Here is a 17,649-nt window from a genome sequence, read left to right as displayed (position 1 = left end):
AAAGACAAGTTGAAGACCTAAACTCACTGGTAGTATCTTCACATAAATTTACTTTTAAATCAATAACACCTAAGAATGAAAACATAACTAAACAGTATATACTTGGCAGTCTTAGCACAATTAAAGGATAGTGGGAAACCTTTCTGAGAGTCAAATGCAAGGAATAAACTGTTATTTTAGAAGAGTGCCAGTCAATAGAAGTAAAAGGAGAATACAAAAGTAATTTGAAGTTTTCTAGTCATCACATTAAAAAAGTAAAAACGGGTAAAAATTAATGCCAATAATATACTTTAACCCAAAATAGCCAAAATACCATCATTGCAACATGTAATGAATATAAAAAATAATAAAATCCTTGATAGCATTCTAAGTTCTTAAAACTCCTCATATATTTAAACTTCCTTCAAAACTTAGTCTAGAACAACTCACTTCCAGTGCCCAACTGCCACAGGCATCTTGGCTGGGGCTACTGCAGGGACAGAGCAGCTGCAGACAGGACAAGGCTATGGAAAGTTCTCCTCAGAAGACAACTGACATACACTTTGATATGTGCAACTGATATCATTTCCTTCACCTGTGAACATATGAAAGTTAATGCTGTTTGTCTATAGAATATTTGGGTCTTTTTTACTTGAGTAAACAAATATTGAGTGAAAACCAACTTGACCCCACAAGATGCTAAACATTAAAATACAGATATGTTTCAGATGAGGTCAGCCTACAATTTAGAAGGCAACAAAGATGTACAACTGCAACGCAATATTCTAAATGGTTGATGAATTGGAAGCACAGATCTGGGAGGTGACAAGCTCTGGCCAGGTGACTTTGCCCCAGGCAGGAACCTGAAGGCTGGTTAAGAGTCTGCTAGGTAGAATGTGATGGCATTCCTGGCAATGGCGACCACAGAAGCACAGACAGTGCGAGTCCAGAGAACTGTGAGCAGGGTGAGGCAGGCACACTGTTCTCTCAGTTCCAGGGGGGTACTGTCCTTGTGGGGCGGGGCAGGGAGGCACTTGGAAAAAACTCTAGAGTCAAAATCTGCAGGACCTTGTTAGTCATATGGAAAAACTCGGAACACAGGCAACATAACAGTGGAAAGGTTTCAAACAAGCAAATGTCACAATCAAATTAGCATTTAGGAAAGAACTCTAATAAGCAGACATATGGATTCTGAGACCAGAATGCCCTGGACCCAATCCCTGAGAGATGAAAAAGATCTGAATTTATAGGGCACTGGTAGATTAGAAGTGGAACAATTCAAGAAGCTTTTCCCAAGCACACTCAAAATGCCTTAGTGACTATTACGGTTTGAATTTGGAATGTCCCCCAAAAGCTCATGTGTTGCAGGCTTGGCTCCCAATGCAGCAATGGTCAGAGGTGGGATTCTTGGGAAGCAATTCAATAGTGAGGGCTCTGACCTCATCAATGGATTGAGCCACTACTGGATTAATAATCTGACGGAATTACTGGGAGGTGTTGGAAACTGTAGAAGCTGGGGCCTGGTTGAGGAAGCAGGTCACTGGAGTGTGCTCTGGAAGGGTATTTCTTGTCCCTGGGCTCTCAATTTCTCTCTCTTTCACCTTCCTGGCCTCCATGAGATGAGCAGCTCTAGCTCCACCCTGTCTCACCAGAGGTACACAGGAAAATCCAGCCGACCATGGAAATCTCAAACTATGAGCCAAAACTAAATCTTTCCCCTTTTATCTTGTTTTTCTCAGGTATCTGTCGCAACAATGAAAAGCTGACTAACACAGTTGACCAGTTAGATAAAGTAGAGGAAGGAAACAAGAAACAAAGATAATTCTACCATTTGTTCCTAGATAGGAGGTTTAGATGCAGTCACCATCTAGGAATGGAAGAAAGGAGGGAAGAACAGGTTGACAGCATGTCAGTTTGGAACGATTGAATTTGAGACCTGAGAGACCTTTGCTATCCATAGTGTTTTCGAAGAACCTCTTGAGACCCAGAAAACAATACCCTAAAGTATGGGAATTTGGCTTGCTGAATGCCTTGAAATAAAGGAGAATCAAGGTCCCTATGACCTTGCCTTACCTCCATTATCTTTCACCCTTCTTTTTCTCTGAAGCAGGAAAGGGCTTTTCCTAAAGTTTCCTTATCCACCTGAATGCTGGATCCTCTAGAAGATTCCCGAGATTAACTCGCAGCAAAGACAAGAGTTGACACTACATCCAGATCCCAGGTGAACTCTGTCTTAAGCTATTGTCTGTTCTTCAGGTCCATCCATCTCCCCTAAAACTTGTTTACTCCCCTTCTAAGAGGCCTACAGCCCTCACTTCCCTCTCCCTTATGAGGAGGGTCTGGAAGCTTCTAAATGTCACTGGACTCTTGGGTCTCACTTCCTGTGATGCCCCAGTGTGTCTGTATGTCTGCATGGTTTTTCTCCTGTTAATCTATCTACTCTTGGGAAATTTCCTCCTCCCTACAGACCAAGAGCATCAGGCATCAAGGGCAGAATCTCAGCCCCCACCTCAGACTTGCTTAAACTGCATTTAAACAATATTCTCAGGTGACTCCTGAGCACATTCAAGTCAGAGAAGAACTGTCCCAAGCATTTGAAAATCAATTTCAAGAACTCATGAAAGAGTTACTGGCTGGAAGATAAATTTTGCATTAGCATATACATGAGAGTTAAAAGGATAGGAGTGAAAAAGCTCAAAGAGAACAAGTTTACACAGGATAGAGGAATCTGCATGGTGTGGAGGAGGTCACCTGTGTGGAACTGAAATGAGAATCATCATAAAGATAAACAGTGGCTCTCTGAGTAAGTATGTTACATAAAAACTAAACCAAGAAGAAAAGGCACAAGAGAAAAAGATATGAAACCTTTAAAACTAATGAAAAGAATCAGAAGGATGTATCCCCATGAAAGCTATAAAGAGCTTCCACTTGTGATTAAAACAAACTCATATTTCTCAATATCCAAGGATGCTGGACAATGAAAAAAAATTAGATGTGAGCAGAGGCAGAAATTAATGAAAACTTGAAGAAGTGGGATACAAAATGTCAATGTTTAGCTTGCCAATTTGTAAAATATATTAAAATAAGTAAACAAAATATTTATAGTTGTTTTGATAAGATAATATATAATTTTTCTTATTCTTTCTCTTATATTGCTTCTTTTTTCAGATTATTAGTCAAAATGTACCACTATTTTCTTTAAGTGAGAAGCCAAAAAGGACACTTCTTTTTGGTGCAGAGCTAACCAAAGCTGGAAAAGAAGGCCCAGGCTCTAGGCTGGTGTTCCAGAGCCACCTGGCCTCAGGCAAGACATCTCACACCTCTGCACACCACGGTCTCTGCAGCTGGAATGAACAAGATGTTCTCTTCTAACAGGATTCCCAGCTGTTACTCCATGATCCAAGCTGGTAGCAAGGTGAGGTTCATTCATCCCTCCAAACTGCTCCCTTGACAATAATGTAAAGACTGCACAGCTTTCATTCCCACGCTCCACCCAGCCCACCCCCACCTCCATCCCACCAGCTCACCCAGAAAATGGACTTTCCAGAAGCTTTGTTCAGAATCCCACTACTGCTTAGAGCTACTTTCAAGTCCACAAAGCAGCAGTCTGCGTCCTGTTTCCCAGGTGACGCTGTCATAGCTGCCCTGGGTTGCCACCACACACACCCACCCCCGGAACCCAATGCCCTTGCAACCAAGAGCCCCTCCCAGCACCCATGCGCGCTGCTGCTCCCTGAGGCATGAGACCCTCTGCATGCTTCTTGCTTGATGCTAAATGATTAAAAACCACTGTGCATAATTACTAGTCCATGTAAAAGCCTTAAAATATATTTTTAAATGGCTTTACTGCAGGTCACAGAAGCAAAGGCAGCAAGAGCAAGCTGTGCTCTTTTATGTGGGGGCTAGTGCACATGAATACAAATATGGCAAAAGATCAAAGTGAGAGAAAAGGACAGGCTGCTCTTTCAGTGGCGCTGGCAGCCCAGTGTGAAGGGCCCATCGGGGCAGATGCCCGTTTCTCTGTTTCTCAGAACACTCAGCGCATACACACGCTCTCCTTCTGAAGTGGGTGCAATTAGTCTATTGTCATCTTCTTGCCTTAAGTCATGCACCAATATGGATCTGGAGAGGTGTTTTGTTCTTCCCATGCAGAGGTCCTTAGCATTAGCTGGTGAAAGCTACCACAGCATCGAGTCATAAATGCTTCCCTCTACAGCAAAGCTGCTGTCAGATGGCCTCCTTCAGTGATCCCAAATCCCACGTGCAAGTCTTCTTTCTGTAGTACTGCACAGAAGCCACGCGCACATCTGTGCAGTCACACACACAAAGTCAGCTATTTAGTTAACACCAGGATATCCACGAGATTCACTGGTCTCTGCACCTTAATCAACTTGCACTGTTCAAATACAGAGACACACACTAGACTAAATCAAAGGTATGAATGAGGAACAGTACTGATTAACCCTGCCAACTTTTAATTCCAACATACCTCAATTGCTAATATGAGGTTTGAAAGGCTAAAATCTTCTGGGAAACGAGGAAAGTTCTCATACTACATGTCAAATACAAAATTTAAGTTTTTATTATTTATACTACCTAGTTACTCTGTTATAAAAAAAAAAAAAGAGCATTTGAAAATTCATCAAGAACTATGATAACAACTAGACTAGGGGGTAGTTACCATTATTACCCCCATTTTACAGATGGCATTTTCCCCATCTGTAGAATGGGGAAACTGAGGCAGAAAAATGAATCAATGCAGCCTGGACAGCCGGGATGCAACCCAGGCCAAGTGGACTGAAACCCATACCCCTTATTTTGTGTAATATAAAGTTCATAAATCTGTTATCCTTTCTGAGAACTCAAGTTATGATGAAATTTGGAGTCAAAATGCCCCCTGAGATCACTACACGATGGGCTCACCAGAGGAAGCACAGCAACCACGTCGTGTTTACCAGTGTGCTCAAAAACATCAGTGATAGATACAAGCAGTCTAATCCTTTTCTCTGACAACACAGGCTTTGTTCAGAGAGATAAGGAACCAGGTTCAAGTCCTGCATGAAATCCTCTGTGCCTTTTCTTGCCCATGCCTCAAAGCCCAGCTGGTAATTATTCAAATGTGAATATGGCAGAATAGAAAAATTGACTAATTTTCTTAGTCACATCCAGGTAGTTAATACTCACACCAAACCTCTAAGAAGGTCTCTGGACTTGCATTCAGGAAACAGCCTAACCAAGTGCCCTCCATTAGGACAGATGGTATTAGGACAGAGAAAACACATAACTCTTCAGTGTTATCACTAGGGTCATAAAGAAAGGCAATAAATATCCTTTTATAGATCATTATTTTCCCTTTGTGAACTTTGACAGCCGAACCCACTGATCCTTGGGCTAGTCCAAAGAACAACTATCCACAGAGGTACCACTTCACGTGTCCTCTAATATATTTGCATGTATTAAAATTAATTACTCCTTTGGAAAAAAATTGAGGGGGTGCAGTACTGGGGATGGAACCCAGAACCTTCTGCGTCCTAGGCAAATACTCTACCACTGAGCTGTACCCACCAGCCCTTTGTTTTATACTTTATTGAGGCAGAGTCTCATTAAGTTGCTGAAGCTGACCTCCAACTTATGATCCTCCTGCCTCAGCAACAGAGTAGCTGGGATTACAGGTAAGGGCTGCCACACCCAGTGAAAAGGGTGGTTAATACATACCAAGCTCAACAGTCACAAAGTAGGAATCTGCTAGAGAGATCTGGCACTCTGAAGTGTTTTGTTTGGCCAGCAGCTTGTTTTTAGCATTTTTTCCGTGGGTTTACCACATTTTTCTCTTGTAACGTGTTTCTCTGAGCAGGTAGCAGGGGGTGGGCAGGGACGTGAGTGGCTCTAACCCCCTCTGAATAAGGGAGATATGTCCCAGTTTGCACCTGCCTGCCTAGATTTTGGACTATCCCTGAGTATCTGAGTCATGGTCTCTGCTCTACTGTATTCATTTTCTGGCATTAAAATATCATGACTTACCATTTGAAACCTATCACAATGATTGACAAGTGAATTCTTCCATAAAATACATCTTACTTTTTCAGGAAGAAAGGAAACACAACAGAGCATAGGGAGACAGGCCTGGACTGGGAAGCTGGTAGTTGATTCATCCATTCTCCCTTCAATAAACGGCAGTATTACTTTGATCCGATTGTCTACTCTTAACAGATCTGGGTTGTTTCCTTACTGGTGGAAATAGAAAAGTTGGATTGGCTACTAAATTTGTTTTTCTTTTTTTAATCCCCCTCAACTGAAGAGTCCTGAAAGATCCTTCTTACCCAAATCATGTAAAAATATGGAAATTTTCTCAGGCAGAGGGACATCAGTGAAGAGGGGAACACAAGAGGTTGGGGTTGCATAGATTATGAAACCTGGTATCATTTCCATAAGATCTTATGGCCAGTTATCAAAGCTCTGAACCCCAGTTTTCTCACATTCATTCATTTCCTCAAAATGATTTATTGGATATTTACTACATGCCCAGCACATTCTAAATGCTAGGAATTCAGAAGTGAACAAAACAGTCACTGCTCTCATGAAGCTTAGAGTGGCAAAGACATGGAAAATAAAAAGATTCGTAACTTGTCAGGAGGTGAGGAGTGCTATCAGAGTAAATCAGGTGGGTTAAGAGAAGGGATGGAGTTACAGATGGGAAGAGTCCACCTCTCTGACAAGATGGCACTTGAGTAGACTTGACTGAAGGTGGGGAAAGAGGAATAAATTCAACCATGCAGATTTTGGGGTATAGACTATTCCCAGCAAATATCCAGTCATTGTGAAAATTTAATGTGACAAGCAGAACCCCTGGCAGCCCTGTGCACTTCTTAGGAGTGGTGGCAAGCGCCTTTCCTCCGAACTCCTCATTCCCCGCTCCATCTTCTAAACACCTGCTTTGCTTTGATTGGTATTGAGATCCACTCTCTACCAAATACACCAAAGTAAAGCTGACCGAGGATCAGTAATGCTTGACCTTGAATTCCACATTCTAACCCATAACAACCTACACCTGTCAAATCCTATCTGATAAGAGCCCAAATCTTACATTAACTCCTTTCAGAAAAATCCTTACAAATAATCCTCCAAAATATACACAGAAGTTAATATTTATGATCTGCTGTCCTTGGAGGCGAGGAGAACTTAAGTGGTTAAGATCACAGTCGGTCAGAAAAGCCTAGATCACATCCCAACCCTGTGTGTTGACTGCAGGACACTGACTAACCTACTTTGCCTCTGAGTCTCAGCTTTTTCATCTGTGAGCTGAGGACCTAAAAACATTACCTCCTTTCAGCATGAGACTTGAGTGAGACTATGTACAAAACACATACGACATTCTTGGCCCAGAGGAAAGTACTCAAGGATATGCGTCCATTTGTATCAGGGTTTTTAATTACAAATTCCAAAAATTCACTCTGACTAGGCAGAAGAGAATTTTATTAAAAGCTTACTAAGTGGCTCCAGAATGTGCCACAAACCACATCCTGGAATGGACCGGAGCCTCACAGAGCAGTAGATGCTGCTGCTCACACCAACGCCTACAGCAATGACCACTGGCCTCTTTTCAGTGTGTGTGTGTGGGGGGGGGGGGGTTTGCCTCCCAGCAAAACTAGGGAAGTAGATCATTCCCAGCACCAGAAATAGGTGCTTAGATGGGGATGGCCAAAAGAACATGTGTCCAAGCACACCACTATGACAACACCCAGAATCCTCTGGAGCATCTACTACTTTTCTGTGACCTCCATCACTAAGAATTCTCCAGTGCTTTCTATGCAGCTGAGCCCCATCCTGGCAGCCCTCCTTCTGAAAAGCCTTCCAACAGGCACCCAGGGCCACCTCCCTTCTCCAGTTAATGTTCCTACAAGGCACTTAATTATAAGTGAGTAACATCCCAACTGCACATACCCATATGCACACAAATTCTTTTAAGAATAAGGATAGAAATGAAAAACAAATGCATGGTGATAAATGACACTGCTGCATTGGCTAATCATGTCATGTGTGTAGATCTCTTTCTGCAAATGAGGTTGTAGGGCCCTGTTGACGGGAACACCATTCACTCCTGTTCCTATCAGAAGCCTATTTCTTGCTCTTTCTTATTCATTCCCTCCTCTTTTAAATCCAGGATGAAGTATAGTTTTATATTGAGGGTCAGATATTTAATTCATTTATAAATATTCCTTTGTTAAGGAAAATAAATTCAAACCCTCGTGCAGAATGGAGAAACTGATCAGTGTTGATTAACTTCATGACGCTGAAGTGCTTACAAATTATATCAAATTATTTTAAAACTCATTTTTACTCATTTTCAGATTTTAAAAAATAAATTTTCTTCCTACTCTAGAAAATGGGGAATCCTACCCTGCCCCAAGGGGGAAAAATGTTTTGTTTCCTTTTTTTAAACACCCAGGAAAGAACATTCCCATCTTGTGAGTAATGTTCTTCAATGTTTTCAAAAATCATGGTAACATTTTCAGAACAGTGATAACTCAATACTCGCCAGGGATAGACAGAATTGAACAACAATCCCTATGGTTCATAAGCCTGAAGTTCTCTTTGCCTTTAACAAAGGCTTTCTGCACAAAACACTTAAACATCTGAAATAGTTGAAAACCTAAAATATTGGGGTTCAGCATCGGCCAGGTCTATGTGAGAAGATATATAGATATTCACATATCAAAATACATGATAAACCAAAAACACAAGAAATGTGTCAATATATCAAAATATTTTAAAAAGTATATATAAATATGATTCAAATATATATAACATATAAATATTTTTATTCACAGGTACCCAAGGTGGAATTCCTCTCACACATGGGTTCTCTTCCCCATGAGTAATGAACTCATTCCGGAAATATTTATTGGATCCAGTGTCTATTAGGGCATCATCTATTCTCCTCGGGTCAGGATCTGCCAAGCAGAAGGCAATAGATACATGAACAGCAAAGAGAAACTGACAAGAACCTCAGTGGTTCCCAGCAGGCTCCTGGCCAAGGGCGGGAGGCTGATAATGTCTGCCTGGGCTCCTGGCCAAGGGGAGGAAGGTTACTGGGCATTCAGAGAGATGCATGGACAAAGAGTTGAAAAACACAAAGGGAGAGGAGGGTGAGGAGGCAACGGGAAAGCAAGGAGAGGAAGCATCTCTGGGATCTTTTTCACCTTTCAGAGAGGGAAAGGAAGGACCTGAGCATCTATCAAGAGAATTAAAAATGGAGCAAGGCAAGAGGCTGACAAGGTTCCATCTCTTTCCCTCTGTACTTCAGAGGCCCTTGGAGATGCAAGGAGTCTGCCACTTAGAGATATAACTGATATTTAAAGTTCCCTAGGTATAGCCTGCCCTCCTTTTTAAATTATTATGAAAAAGCTTATCTAGTCTTGTTTGTATGCATCTCTTACTGAAATAGTTCTTCTCTGCAGAGAGAATGCTCTTTCTCAAGCCAGGACATGATGCAAACCCACTGTCTCTAGCCATACTTTATTTCAAAATGACCTTTCTTTATTGAAGACAGTTATCACTGCCTAGGAAAAAACACGTGTAGTGTAAATGCAGCATCTTCAATTATTAGTCCCCAAACCATTCGTTTATCGAAATAGTCATCAAAAAATATGTAAAAACATGCTATGGACTCAGCACCTCTCATCATCTCCAAATTTTCCTTCAAATGTCAATGCAAACGATTAAGAGCAGTGAGTATAGGAGCAGCCTGGTCCCTTCAGTCCCTGGGTTCTACAGTCTGAGGTTCTAGACTCCATGAGCCTTGCACAGCGTTCCTCCTCCTTCTCTGGCTCAGGCTCCACTCCCATTTCTCTTTTGAGCTCCTCCCTCTGATCTAATGGTACTAAGTTACCCAGACACTTCTCCTACCTCAAGAGCCTGGTCTCTACAGGTTTCACATTAACTAATGCGCTCCCTGCTTTCCTTCACCCTATACCACAGCGAACAGACCTTCCATGTGACCTCTAAACTCCTTCTGCATTGTGCACCAATCTGACTCACGTACTGAATGTCCCTTTCTTGACAGAGTGTGCTACTGCAGGGAGAACTGCAGATTTTTTGTTTTGTTTTGTTTTGTTGCGGTGCTAGGGATTGAATCCAGGGCCTTGTGCTTGCGGGGCAAGTACTCTACCAACTGAGCTATATCCCTAGCCCAAACTGCAGGTTTTGAAACTCTGCAGTCAACTGGACGTAGAATTTTGGACAAACTAACCTCTTTGTATATCCATTTATTTGTTAAATGAATAATAATACCTACCTTGCATGGTTAAGAAAATGGGAAATTATTTATATAAATGGATCAAATACAAGTTGAGCATTCCTAATCCAAAACTCTGAAATCTGAAACACATTAGTGCTCAAAAAATTTCAAATTTGAGGGCATTTCAGATTTTCAGTTTTGGAATTGGAGATGCCCAAGTTGTAACAGCTATGCAAATATTCTAAAATGCAAAAAAGTCCAAGAGCTGAAACAATTCTAGTCCAAAGCATTTCAGATAAGGAACACTCAACCTGGGCTACATGGCAGATGACACAATAAATAAGGATCACAATTCAAAAAAACAAAACAAAACAATGTGACTACCTCAAGTTTGGTGAAGAGATTACACTCTGTGCCATGTGATCCTTGAGATCAGATCCATTCCTTTCTCTCCTCTATGTACTTAGTATTCCAACTGCTAAACTCAGCATCTAACAAGTACTTTTTCAAGATCAATAGAAAAAGACTTAAAATAACATGCACCAATATGTTAACAAAACTGTCTTCAAGCAGTGGTTCTGTGGGCAATTTATTGTTTACTTGCACTTTTCAGAATTAAAGTTTTAGAGTGGGCAAACATAATATTTAGGCTAGATATTCACTATGGAATTGTCACTTGGACTCCCAATTCCTGTTATACGTTGCAAGTAGAAACAATTTTTTCCTTCCCATTTGACTTTATGTCCATTTGTCCTTTCATACTTTGCCTAATTTTTCTTCTCATTTATGCTTGCATATAGCAACCCTTTTTTAGACTGAAACAGGGGCATTTTTTTATTGAAACTCCAACTTAAATGTGACCCAATATCCCAATAATTTTACTCGTGACCACAGTGAGCATTAAAGTTGGATCTGATCTAAAAATCAACCTTAAAAAATAAACCTAAGACATTCTGCATTAGAGCCTACTGGAAGTCTCATTACCTTAACATTCCTGCTTTCTCATGGCAAATGGCTATGGTTACTTTCATTTTAAACATTTTAAATATTCTTTAAGATAACATGCAAGCTTAAAATGGAAGATAGAGAAATTCTCTAGCTCAAAACTGATCCCATATCATGGCAAGTTTTTTCCTGAGTTTCGGCAGAGAACATTCACACTAATGATGGATGATGTTGCCATCTTATAATGTAAAAGCAAAATAAACTGTCAGAAGAAAGGGATACATTTGTGGGTAGCTCAATTATTTGAAAAATCTTTTATACCGCCTACTTCGCATCAAAAGAATCATCCAGATTCAGCTCAAAAAAAAAAAAAAAAAAAGAGCATAAAGTCATAATGCCCTTTTTTTTAAACTGCCCTCCCCACCACTGAGCCCTCTGCTAGCTGCTCCTCTCCTCTGTGGACTTTAACCAGAGCACCCCATGGCCCTGCACTGGCAGGAACACAGCTCTCCTCAAGGACCCAATATGCCCCTCCCCTCCAGATCAATTTCTTCAGTCTTTCCTGGATTCACAAGTGGCTGGTTTCTACCCACTTCCCAAGCTGATACTGTCAGTCTAAAACACTTCCCAACATAGAAAACCTACCTCTTCACATCATGACATCCACAGAGCTGCAGCACTTTAGAGATGTCAGGTGTTCAAAACCCTGGAGACCATCTGGTGATGTGCTTCTCAACCTTAACAGACTCATGTGCCCTTACCATATCTCCCTTCACCTTTCTGAAGTTCAGCTACTTTATCTACACATAATTACAGGTGAATGTTCGCATGCCCTTTGTCATAATATTAAGGGGAAATTAAGGACAATGTAAAATAAAATTTCAATGAGTGATTGCACTCTAGAAGACATACAGTGAGGTGGTCAACTGTTTATCTGCTGATAATGAGCAAATTTACACTGGGAAAAGATAAAATCAGAAAAATTACTCATAAGGAATGCAGATAACAGGCCTTCAAATTCTAGATTTGACTAGCTACATAATCTTAAATAAATTTCTAATGTTAAAATTTTTTTTTTTAAAGTGGGAGAAGACAGGTGGCATGTGAATAAAAACCTGAGTTAGAACACGAGAGATGAGATCTGTATATGACATCCCTTCAGAATGCCACCTGAGTCATCCCAGAGTCACGCAGGACACCAGATAATTCTGTTTGGCAGAGTTGTCTTGAAACTGTAGGACAACTAACACAATGGGACAGTAAAAAACACCCCCCCTGAATTTCCAAAATGCCCTTTAGAGGGCAATATTGACCCCACTGAGAAGTACTGATCTAGTTCAACTCTCCCTATTCACCCCATTTTGCCTTTGAGAATAAAGAAGCCCTGAGAAGTTAACTAATTACAGTCACAGCAGGTTACAGAGCTGACACAGCTGGTTTCAGAATCTCTCTCTCCCAGGCCCCTTTTCCTCCTCCAGGCTCAGATTTTTCACCTTGCCTTCTACAATCATGAGCCTCTCGATTTGAACATCTGTGTCCCTTGAGATCCCACCCCAGGTGCACCCTTCCCTGACTGCACGGGCCAACCTGACTCTGTTACACATCAAGCCTCACTAACATGCTTACAGACCGAGCCTCATTAACTCAGATCACAAAGACCTCTAATTCAGCATTTTGCTGTTGAACCACAACCAAACTGCCTGTGTCTTTGGGACCATCCAGTCTAACCAGCCCACTGTCCTCCCTTCCCACATCCAACTCTCTAAGCACCAGGAAAACGAATTCAACACGAACCTTCCAACACTGCCTATTAGGGCATCCTGAGTTTTGGTTAACGTTTCCACTGTCAGCTTTTCCCTAGTCCTTACTGCACAGAAGTGTGAAGCATGTTAAATTCCACGTCTAAGCCGACCTGCAGTGCTTCATATTCATTAGCTACAGTGCATTTTGATTCAGTGTAGTTCTAGCTGCTTGACATTATCTTTCAATGGCTGTCCCAAATCTGCTGAGCCAATTCCCAATTCAATCCACCTAAAGTAAACAACTTTGCTTTTATAATAATGAGGCAATTGATTATGAGGATGCTCCTCGCAGTACTTCCTTTGTCAATGCTCAATGTCCAAGTACAAATATACTACAATAGTCCTCCTATACACACACACACACATATATTTTATAATGCACTAAAATAACAACAGAAGGGAGATCAGTAGAGTAAGTGGAGGAGGGGGAGAGGAGAGAAATAGAAGGTACTCTGGAATGAAACTGATCAATTATGTGCATGTGCAAATATGGCAAAAGGAATCCACTGTTATGTATAATTATAAGGCTCCAATAAAAAAAGAGAATTCCCTTTTTCTGAAGAACCAAGTTTTGTATTTCCTTAAAAATTTGGTTCCTGTTAATACCCTCCATAAAGCTTTCGGGCTCTTGGTCCATAATTTTCCCTGCTTTCTCAGATTATTAATAATGACAGATTTGCCGAGGTGAAAGAAGTCCACAGGTCACCTGGTCAAGTGATTTTGTTTTACGGATCAGGGAAGGCACTGGGACTTGGCAGTGAGTAGTCTTTGGTGATGTCACTGGTTATCAGCACAGGAGGCTGCAACTCCAGTCTTCCCACTTCCTGTCCAGTTTCTTCCAAAGGCACAGGTGAGTCACTTTTTCACGTTTACATACTTTGGAAATATCAGAAAGTTTTCTTTAAAACATGTTTTTGCATACATTTTAGAAAGATAAATACTACTATGCCTCCTATTGCCAATGAGTACATAAAAATGGAAATGGTTTTCCTTGCTACATATTTTCATACTACATGAAAATGTAATGCAAACATTCCACTCCTATTTCCCTTAATTTTGATTCCCCCAATCCCAAGTTAAAAAACATTTCCGGCCAGGCATGGTAGCACATGCCTATAATCCCAGTGACTCAGCAGGCTGATGCAGGAGGATCACAAGTTTGAGGTTAGCCTGAGCAACTCAGCAAGACCCTGCCTCAAAATAAAAAATAAAAAGGTTGGGGATGTGGCTCAGCAGTAAAGTACACCTGGGTTCACTCCCCAGTACCCAAAAACAAACAAAAACACCTCCAGCTTGCCTATCGGGACAAACTATCCATGTCAAATTAATGTCCCAAATAAAGTCTTTTAAGTTTTATATCATTCTGACTTCAAACCAGGTTTATTTTACATTTTCTTTCCTCTTCATTGTAAACTCCACAGGGAGTTCAAATAAAGATAATCACCTTATTTAATCTGAAATCATTTCTTAAATTTCTTGCATGCCTAACAATTGCTAACTAGTCAACAATGATTCATATTCTTTAAGCTCACAATATCTGTTTCCCTCCAACTGCTTAGCTTTCAACTACTTAGGGGGTAAGTGTATTAGATTATTTACAAGCTTTTCATGCAATAATTTTTATTCTTTCCTTCTTTTAAATTAATATGTCACCAATTTTTTTTTTTTTTTTTTTTTTTTTTTTTTTAGTACCAGGGATTATTGAACCCAGGGGCACTTCACCACTGAGCCATATCCCTAGCCCTTATTTATTATTTTGAGACAGGGCCATGCTAAGTTGCTGACACTGGCTTTGAACTTGTGATCTTCATGCCTCAGCCTCTTCTGTTGCTGGGATTACTGGTATACACCACCATGCCTGGCAGTTAACTCATTTTAATGAGCTCTGTAGAGAAGACCATCATCAAAAATCCAGAATACCAACATGCTTCCTCCCTGCAGGTGCATATTACTCAGCAGAATGGACCTTGCCAGTCTTGGAAATGTGTTTCTATCCTTATTAGTTATTTTGTACTCTATTTTAAATACAATCGAAATGTAGAAAGGGAAAATGAATGTGTGAACAAAATTCGACTCAACTGAAGGATTAAATAGGAAAAAACTTCAGAGACGCTGTCTTAAATTTTGTTTTCTTAACCTCTAGATCCACAGAATCTCAATCTCTCTCCCTCCTTCCCTCCCTCTCTCTCTTTCTCTCTCTCTCTCTCTTTCTCTCTCATGCATCTTTCTCTTTGAATAAGGTGCTAATTGCTGATCTGTTTTATACTTCTCCCCAATTTGGCCTCAAGTTTTTAATCCCTCGGTAGTTAGTAAAATATACTTTACAAAAGTATATATACTTTATATATATACTTTATAATCTGTACAAATTTTTTAATTAAATACTTTATTTTGAATTAAATACTTTTTAGCCACATGAAAAGTGTTCAATGAAATTCTCATAATTATAACCCCTGGCAACTGAAGCAAACTGGAGTGACAGCTGAGGCTAGGCAGCAGACACACGTCAAGATCTGCAATACAAGTCTATGACTTCAAGGAAAGAGATCATGGCTGCCTGCCTGGCTCTATCATTAATTGCTTCATCTTGGAAAAGTCACATATGCTCTCTGGGTTACTTCTTTCTTTATAAATTAAACCAGTAGAGAATGTGAACATAGTACATGTTTAAGCTTCAAAATTCCGTGGTTTTAAGAAATGACACAAAAACTATTATTTTTCTATAATAAGACTAAATAAAATCCCTTGTCAGAGAAATTTCCTAAATTAAACTGTGAGTCTCTGCTGTTCATAAGGCCAGATCATTATGGTATATTAAATGTGGGCAACTGAGTAACTAATTCACAAATTTTATTTTCATAAGGTGTCACCACTACTCTTCATCTAAAAACTTGGGACAAAACTGCCAATAAGACTGCAAAATAGCCATGAGAACAAAATAACTATAAAATAGTATCAGCAGCTCACATGAGTTCTCACTACCTGCCAGGAATTCTTTTAAACATTTGCACAGGTATGTTTTGCATTAACTTCTCACAACAAACTCACTATCTCAATCTGTCAGTAGAGAAACAGGGACAAGAGGTAAAGGTCACCGTATGTGGAGAGCTAGACTTGCATTTCAGGCAGTGCACTCTTGGCTCATGCAGGTGGCTCAGTCCTTCTCTCACAGTCCCCAGGTAAGAGGCTGAGTGGGGATAGAAGGTTAGTTCAGTTTGACACTCACCAGGATACAGTCCTGGAACTGATTTTCCACAAGTACAAAAGGAAGGGGTTGTGGTAATAGCTCTAACTCTCCATTGTCTGGTGTTTTAATATGGAAAGCTCAAACAACTATTTGCCAGAGACTTCTGAAAAAGACTGGCATTTCTCTCCAGAGCATCTTCTGGAGCACAGCCATCTGCCCTTTCTCTGTTCCGTATAGATGGATCTATTACTGAGGAAGGCGCCTGGGTTCCCAGCCCTAAGAGATTATAAGAGGATCTCAAATGGAATAAGAAGCAGACTAATTGGCTTTCCTCACTCCTCAGTCCCCTGGTTGACCCACGTGATCACCACCCCTAAGTCCCCATGCCTATCTGTGATACCCATCAAACAGCTGTCAATTCCAGACCAACTCCCGCTCAGTTTATTCAATAGCCACCTCACTCCACCCAACTATACCCACCCCACCCTGCTCCCTGTTTGCCCACAATTGAAAAAGCAACTGACTCACACATAAGGACTGACAAGGGGACCCAGGGCCATCTTAAATGGCAAGCATTGATTTCTGATGAAAGTATAAAATAGATCCACCCAAGAAGCCTGGTTGGTATCACTGGGGTCAGCCACTTGATCTATCATATCATGTCACACTGATTCTCTCCTGGCTACATCTCAGAAAAGGCTATCAAATGGTCAGAAAAGTGGAGGAGAACGGAGAGAGCCCACAACTGGCCACGCTTGCTTACCTCTTACACAGTTGGTTTCTGAAGCGGATGGAAAATTAATAAGAAAAGCAAAAGCTCTCTTACAAGTGAAAGTGGTGAGGGCATTACCATTTGCTGTGACCCCGTAGGTGGTTTCTGAGTCTTCACACCCAGAGCATCTCCATGATCAGAGCTCCTGGAGGAGACATCTCTTTTCCATCCCTGGGAGGATGGAATGAAAAGACTGGGCTCATTCATAGTGCCTACAACTTTATTTTTCAGAACCCTCCATTTTGGATTATTTAACAATATTCTCAAAAATGCCTAGAAAGTAAACTACATGCAGCTGCCACATCACTGAGCATGTGCGCTGGGCACTCTAGGTGCTGCTCTTTCCATCGCCAGCTGGATGCGAGCTACTCTGAGCGGTCATTTTACCACTCTGGGCCTCTGTTTCATCATGTATAAAATGAAAGAGATCAAATGACACTCAAGTCCCTTAAACACAAAAGTTTATGATAACAAGGCAAAAGTAATATCCTTGAATGATCTAAAAATCGGTGATTTATCTGAAAATTGATGAATTGCTTATGCAATTTTTTAAAAGGAAGGAAATTAGTATGTTCAGGAATAACAACATTGATTTTTTTATGTTGTCAAACTAGATAAAATAAAGGTCAGATCTTAAACTATAAATTAAGAAACTGTTAAGAGTCCTGCACCAAAGCTCAAGTTTAAAGAAAAAGTTTCTTTTGTTAACTTGTAATCTTCACTACCT

At 40.6% G+C, this 17,649-nt stretch overlaps 1 protein-coding gene across 3 annotated transcripts in view; it reads right to left on the bottom strand.

Moving 5' to 3' along the window:
- Positions 1-17,649, bottom strand: part of Arhgap18 (Rho GTPase activating protein 18) — a 174,202-nt gene that overhangs the window by 74,707 nt on the left and 81,846 nt on the right. The window contains exon 1 of one of the 3 annotated variants that reach the window (XM_047558358.1): positions 3,507-3,595. The exons of the other annotated variants lie outside the window; for them this stretch is intronic. The gene's annotated coding sequence lies outside the window, so the exon portion shown is untranslated. Of the gene's footprint in view, positions 1-3,506; positions 3,596-17,649 lie in introns of those variants that run through there. 3 annotated transcript variants of the gene reach the window in all.

This window comes from Sciurus carolinensis, chromosome 7 (genome assembly GCF_902686445.1).
Source record: "Sciurus carolinensis chromosome 7, mSciCar1.2, whole genome shotgun sequence".
NCBI classification, from domain to species: domain Eukaryota; kingdom Metazoa; phylum Chordata; class Mammalia; order Rodentia; family Sciuridae; genus Sciurus; species Sciurus carolinensis.
Note: the sequence above shows the minus strand (reverse complement) of the source record. Positions and strands in the feature narration are given on the sequence as shown.